The sequence below is a fragment of the Pecten maximus genome, chromosome 6 (assembly GCF_902652985.1).
Source record: "Pecten maximus chromosome 6, xPecMax1.1, whole genome shotgun sequence".
In the NCBI taxonomy this organism is placed as follows: Eukaryota; Metazoa; Mollusca; class Bivalvia; order Pectinida; family Pectinidae; genus Pecten; species Pecten maximus.
The window spans coordinates 35,529,362-35,535,361 of NC_047020.1; the positions used below are offsets into that span (position 1 = coordinate 35,529,362).

Sequence of the window (6,000 nt, forward strand, 5' to 3'; positions counted from 1 at the left end):
GAAACTAAATAACTCCTAACAACATTATGCATATGCATGCCATGCCAAAAATTAACCTTTATCAAATTTCAATTTCAAGAAATGTATGTGTAGAACGTCATCTGTGTGTAGAGAAGCACATACGATTCCATTAGCGCTATCAATTAATCACGAATTTAACTTGTGATCTTCCCGTGTCTTGTCAACTGAAAGGAAGGTGAGGAAAGCTGAGTCACATATGACAAATTTATTTTTTGGTCGTAAAACCAAATTTTTGCCTTTTTTTTTTATCTTAAAGTCATGGGCTTTAGGTTACTAACATCTCATATACACACTAACATTCTATCATCTAACGGGATGATCTTAGGTCACGTGACTTCAACTTTCATCCTAGTTCCGATTATGTGTGTGCCGAGGATTCTTAAACAAATATAGGCTGTTGACACTCAGTGGGGAGAGACAGTACACAAATCCATTTACAATTTAGTATTGTTACAACACCCAACCGTCTACAAACATTCTGGTCACTTATGTAATAAAAATCCACGTGTTTGGCAAAGTGGTGTAAACTACTTTGTTTGTTAGTGATAAAAACAGCTGAGCTGATATTCTTATAAACGAACGATACACACATATATACATGTATACATACTTATATGTGTATGTTTAGATTTTTTTTATTTTATCAAATAGATCGAGATGTACATACATTGTACATGGTATACCACTCGCACCCTTGGACCACAGGGGCTAGTAACGATATAAATGGGGAAAAAATGAAAAATAAGAAAACAAACGTACGCAATACATATAACATAACACATGTTATATGTATTGCGTACGTTTTTTTTCTTATTTTTCATTTTTTTTCCCCGCAATACATATAACATAACACATGTTATATTTTTGCGTACGTTTTTTTCTTATTTTTCATTTTTTCCCCATTTATATCGTTACTAGCCCCTGTGCTTGGACGCATCAAACCAACCATCTACAAAATATGTACTTTACATTGAGCTTCAGTCACCCCTACATGACAAACCCAACTTTAGATATTCTCTGTTGAATGCAAGTGAAGACATTAATTAAATTAATCAAAGTAAAACAAAAATTCAGTTACGGCATATACTGCAATTTTTTTTTCGCGAAAGGTTCATTTTGCTATTACTATAAAAATGTAGTCTCGATGCGATTCATTTGCAAATTTATTATCAACACAAACCTGTATTTCTCACATGAAAAGTTACCATTTTCCATCAATTTAAGAAGTCATTTGATTTAATTTTAAGGTCATTAGAATGCCTTGCTATATAATTTGTAGTCGTTATATGTCTATTGTTTGTACAGTATATATGGTTCTGTCATTTATAACTACTTTAAATGCCAGAATCCAATCATTACATTGACAAATCGCTATTTCATGTAGATTACATGTATCATCTTCAGGTAAAGTTCAGTTGTACATTACCAACAGATTGATGTTTTGGCCGGAACTCGTATTGACTTTGAACTGTCGCCACTCTAATGGCTTAGTTTATGACGTCATAACGAGCTCGCTCTGGGTGGGATTCACAGTCCTGTAACTCACACTTCATTCTACTTTGTTCAACCATGAATATTCTTCAATGGATATTTCCATCAATATTGAAAAGTATCGTTCGAAAATTTTGCCATGCGTGAAAACAATATCCGGGGATATATACATGCACAATCAAATCAAAATCGAGGAAACTAGGGCAAACTTTTTCATGATTTTATTTAAGCAGAAGAAAATATCATACAAGAACATTTTTTTTCTGGAAAAATAAGCGTCCTTTGCTCTAAACCAGCCCTATAAATCTAGAAAAAAAGAGGGAAAAACATCTATGTCATATCCTTTTAGTGTGAACCGAGGTAATTACATGTACTTAAAAGCACAGCTAATGACTTTTTAAGGTTTTATAGCAGAACTTTGTTTATATACAGCGTTAAAACATGAGTATTTTTCCATTAAGAATTAAGGGGTAGAGGTAATGTAATCTACAACAATTGCGAAACAAATGATATCAACTTATATTAATCATGCTTGTTGGCCCGGATTGAAGCGCGCGAGGGGAGGGGTCTTACTGTGGGAGGAAACCGGAGTACCCGGGAAAACCCGCGTGGTCGGGCAGGTAACCTCATACCTTTTCACGTCCGATTTGGGAATCGAACCCCGGTCGCTCAGGTGAAAGGCAAGTGATAGAGGTACTACTATTCTGATTTGAATGCCATAATTCAAAAGAAAATACTAAATATAAATGTTTGTTAGTTTTGCAGGCATCCATACCTATCTGACAACAAAACAGCAAATTAAAATCACATCTTATGTCAAATAGGTATCTTTCACCGATCATAGCAAACAAAAAAAAAACAAAAAAACGAGCACACGGACATATAATTCTGGCGCCAGGATCCCTCTGGGATTTCTTGTTTGACTTTTCACCGTACAAAACAATCAAGGATATATGTTGTGTGCCACTAGTATTGAACGTGAAGTTCAGACAAACATAATGAGTTCCTTGTATTGATATTTAGCATAGTAACGAGTAATATGTACCATAATATACATGAGAAATGTTAAATATGAGTCATAAGACATTGTAAACGTTCTGAATAAAACAGTAATTATATTATCAAATAAAAAATGAAAGTAATGAATCGTGAAATTCACGTCTACTCTATCATTAAGAGATAGTGAAGTGTTGTGTAGTGTAGCAAGGTATTGGAATTTCAGGGTAAGATCTAGAGTCTTTTCCTCAAATCCTTATTCCGAGTTACAATCGGCAGTTTTAACTTCAAGAAATACTTACATTTACATGTATTTGACAAGGTTTTACTTACAGTGTTTTGTTCCCTGATATTTTGTCCTCACATTGGTCGCTACTCTTGCCTTTCCAAATCCAGTAAGCTTGATAGGTATGGCTTTTGATTTGACGTGCTTACAAGATTTTTTTTTATATATATATTTCAAATGTAAATGGATTGCACCAAAATGTACTTTTAACTGAATTTATCTTTCCTCTCGTCTCAATAGCTGGAAACCTAAGAATTTCACGAATCCGTTGCTTCCTGGTTGAATTGTAAAGATGTGGATATAAATTAATGTAACTTATCTAACACAACTAGAAAAAAATTAAATGCCTGCACTTGATGAACATCGTCTGTATATATAGATATGACCTATTGTAACAACCCTATTTTTTATATCAATTTTGATAGTCCTTACGTCCTCTCTAGATGTCCTCATTTTTGGTCCTTAGTCGACAACTAAACAGTTATAAATCTAGATTTGTATTACAACGTATATGTTCATCCTCTTACCGTCGGTCTTTCGTCTGTCTTTACACTCATTACCCGTAGTACGTTACGTCATGGAGTTTTCAAAATACATACGCTATAAGATGACGCCACATCTATAATTTACAACTCAACTACCTGTAATTAAGTTGCTAAATTTTGAAAGGTGTATTCATGGCAATAGCAAGACCCCCCCCCCCCCCCCCCCCCCCCCCAAACAAACAAACAAACAAACAAACCAAACGATACCACCTCAGTATAAAATACTTCATCCAAAATGAGATCAATCAATTCATCTTTAAATTTGCACTTCAATTCATAAAACAGATCACTATTAATACGTTTGTAACTGAAAAAACATGACACACGTTAACCGCGAGAATTTAATTTCTATATAAATGGTAGTGAACACATATATTTGATCAAATACTGTATAACATGAATTATTCGTGTATGCTTTTTTCGCGGTTGAGATCTTTTAAATTATTTCCTGGGTTCAAAATCTAACGGTTAACCCATGCAACAATACAATAACAATATTGTATTTATATTCCTTGTTCTATAGCAACCACGCTTTTAGTACACAGCAGATATTTTTGTTATACAGTATTAGTAATTTAAGTTATTCGTATGACCAGTCTCATTTAAATTTGTTTCTTTATATTTACTAATGGTGGAGATCTACTGGGATCAGTATTTGACGAAAGACCCAAGTTGGTTGATTCTAATTATAAGAGTACGGCTGCATTTAAAACAAAGAGAGACTGTGGACATGTACATTGTAGATGTTCAAGTTCAAGTTCTTTATTAACTTTGAGTCTCCCGACTCATCAGAAAGATATAATCGTAATTCTAACTCAAAATTGACGAATCAACCATATGTTTCGGGAGAGTAAGCGTCTTCGGCTCTTTAAGTTGTGAATGGTACAGCAGCTGCATTAACATGCAAATACATTGTACATGTCATGAATGTAAATACATTCTTTATTCTTGAAGCGTTAGATTTAAAAATTCTGCTTGTGAATATTGTATCCAAATGCCAACATAGTTAACAAAATACTAAAACACAATTTTACTCAATGAAGGTTCTCTGTGGCTATGGGGTGGTCGAGTGACAAAGTGGTAACACACTTGCCTTTCACCTAGGTGAGCGGGGTTCGAGTCCCCGGCCGGACGTGAAAAGGGCATGAGGTCACCTGCTTGACCATGTCGGTTTTCCCTGGGTAATCCGGTTTCCTCCCACAGTAAGACCCCTCGCGCGCTTCTATCCGGGCCAACAAGTGTGATTAATATAACTTAATTTACCTTTTTTCGCAATTGTTGTAAAACAGTAAAGGTTACATTTACATATGACCATGAGTAAAACGAATATCAGATTGAAAATTGGAACTGAAATACTTTCTCTTGGTATGGCGGTTTCCGTAGATAATATTCCACAAATCAAATTAAGAAAGATTACACATTAAAAATCATCTTTTAAAATGCCGGAAAGTGAACATGAAAATACATTATACAGCTGTTTCATCTTTCTTTGACTCGTCTTTAACGCTAGCGACCAAAAGGGTGGGGTTCCAGAAGGTAAATAAAAAAAAATATCAGCTATGAAATATATATAATGTAATGTTTGTTTCAGATTGTTCTAGTTCCCAATCTTTTAATTGCCGTCTAGCAATACTCGTTCCGGATGTAGATATATATGTAATAACTATAATACAAAAATAAGTTTAGCATACTTTTCTTTTTAATTAGGAAATAAAGTTATGTTGTGGATTTGGTATATATTACTGTAAACGTGACCATTTCTGCGGGGATTTGATTTCGCGATTTAAACTGTACGCGTGCTGGTTATTTCCGCGATCGATGATTTTTTGTTTTTGTGTTTTGGTTGATTTTTTTTCTACAATTTCCATAAATACCACATACACCATAAACAATGCACGTGACAAGAATAACATGTCTTATAGCTGAAGCCCAATTCTGAAGCGTTTTCCACGTGAGATACATAGCACAAAAATGCAATATACTTAGTTTGATCGTGTTCAATTGATACCAAAGTTTCAAATGCTACGACAATAAAAATTCACAAAATAATACTCACAAAATCCAAACTGGGTTGTCAATGAAAAGTAAAGTAGATTAAATCCAAATGGGTTTCAAATTAACAATAAACGTCCAAACTTTGATATAATACACCACCGCGTCACACAAAGGCATCCACTCTCTGGAATAAAGGGTCAGCACTGGTTCTCGTCAGAGCGGTACAGACAAGTTACAAGCCGAGTGGAAGTATCGGGGTGGACAAGAAGGATTAGAGAGAAAGTTGGTAAGGTCTTTGTTATCTCGACGTTAGGGCTAGTTTATCATTCCTGTACAGGTGTACACAGAACGTCGTCCGTATAAACATCATACTTCCGTAGACCTGACAAAATATCGCCCTTTCCACCCATCTATTGGTAAAGACAACAGAGGATGAGCCCTTTAGGACAAGCTCATTCCGCGGATGTTATCTTCCCTCGGAGACGGGCCGGACAGTCTAGAGTTCTTGTATCACAGGTCGACTGATAGCAACAAAATATGGATTTATCATTCCTTATCGGCGTACAAATTTCTGTCTTTATTTTCGAATTTTAGGTTAATAGTTCTCTTTGGGGTTAATGTCAGTGCATAGGTGTCTAAATATAAAAAAACCCCAAATAATATCTA

The 6,000-nt window shown here is 34.9% G+C and overlaps 1 protein-coding gene across 1 annotated transcript in view; it reads right to left on the reverse strand.

Moving 5' to 3' along the window:
- LOC117330164 (adhesion G protein-coupled receptor L1-like) overlaps nt 1-5,549 on the reverse strand; it is a 28,354-nt gene extending 22,805 nt beyond the window's left edge. The window contains exon 1 of the mRNA XM_033888385.1: nt 5,396-5,549. The gene's annotated coding sequence lies outside the window, so the exon portion shown is untranslated. The remainder of the gene's footprint in view (nt 1-5,395) is intronic.
- Between the last annotated feature and the right edge of the window lie 451 nt (nt 5,550-6,000).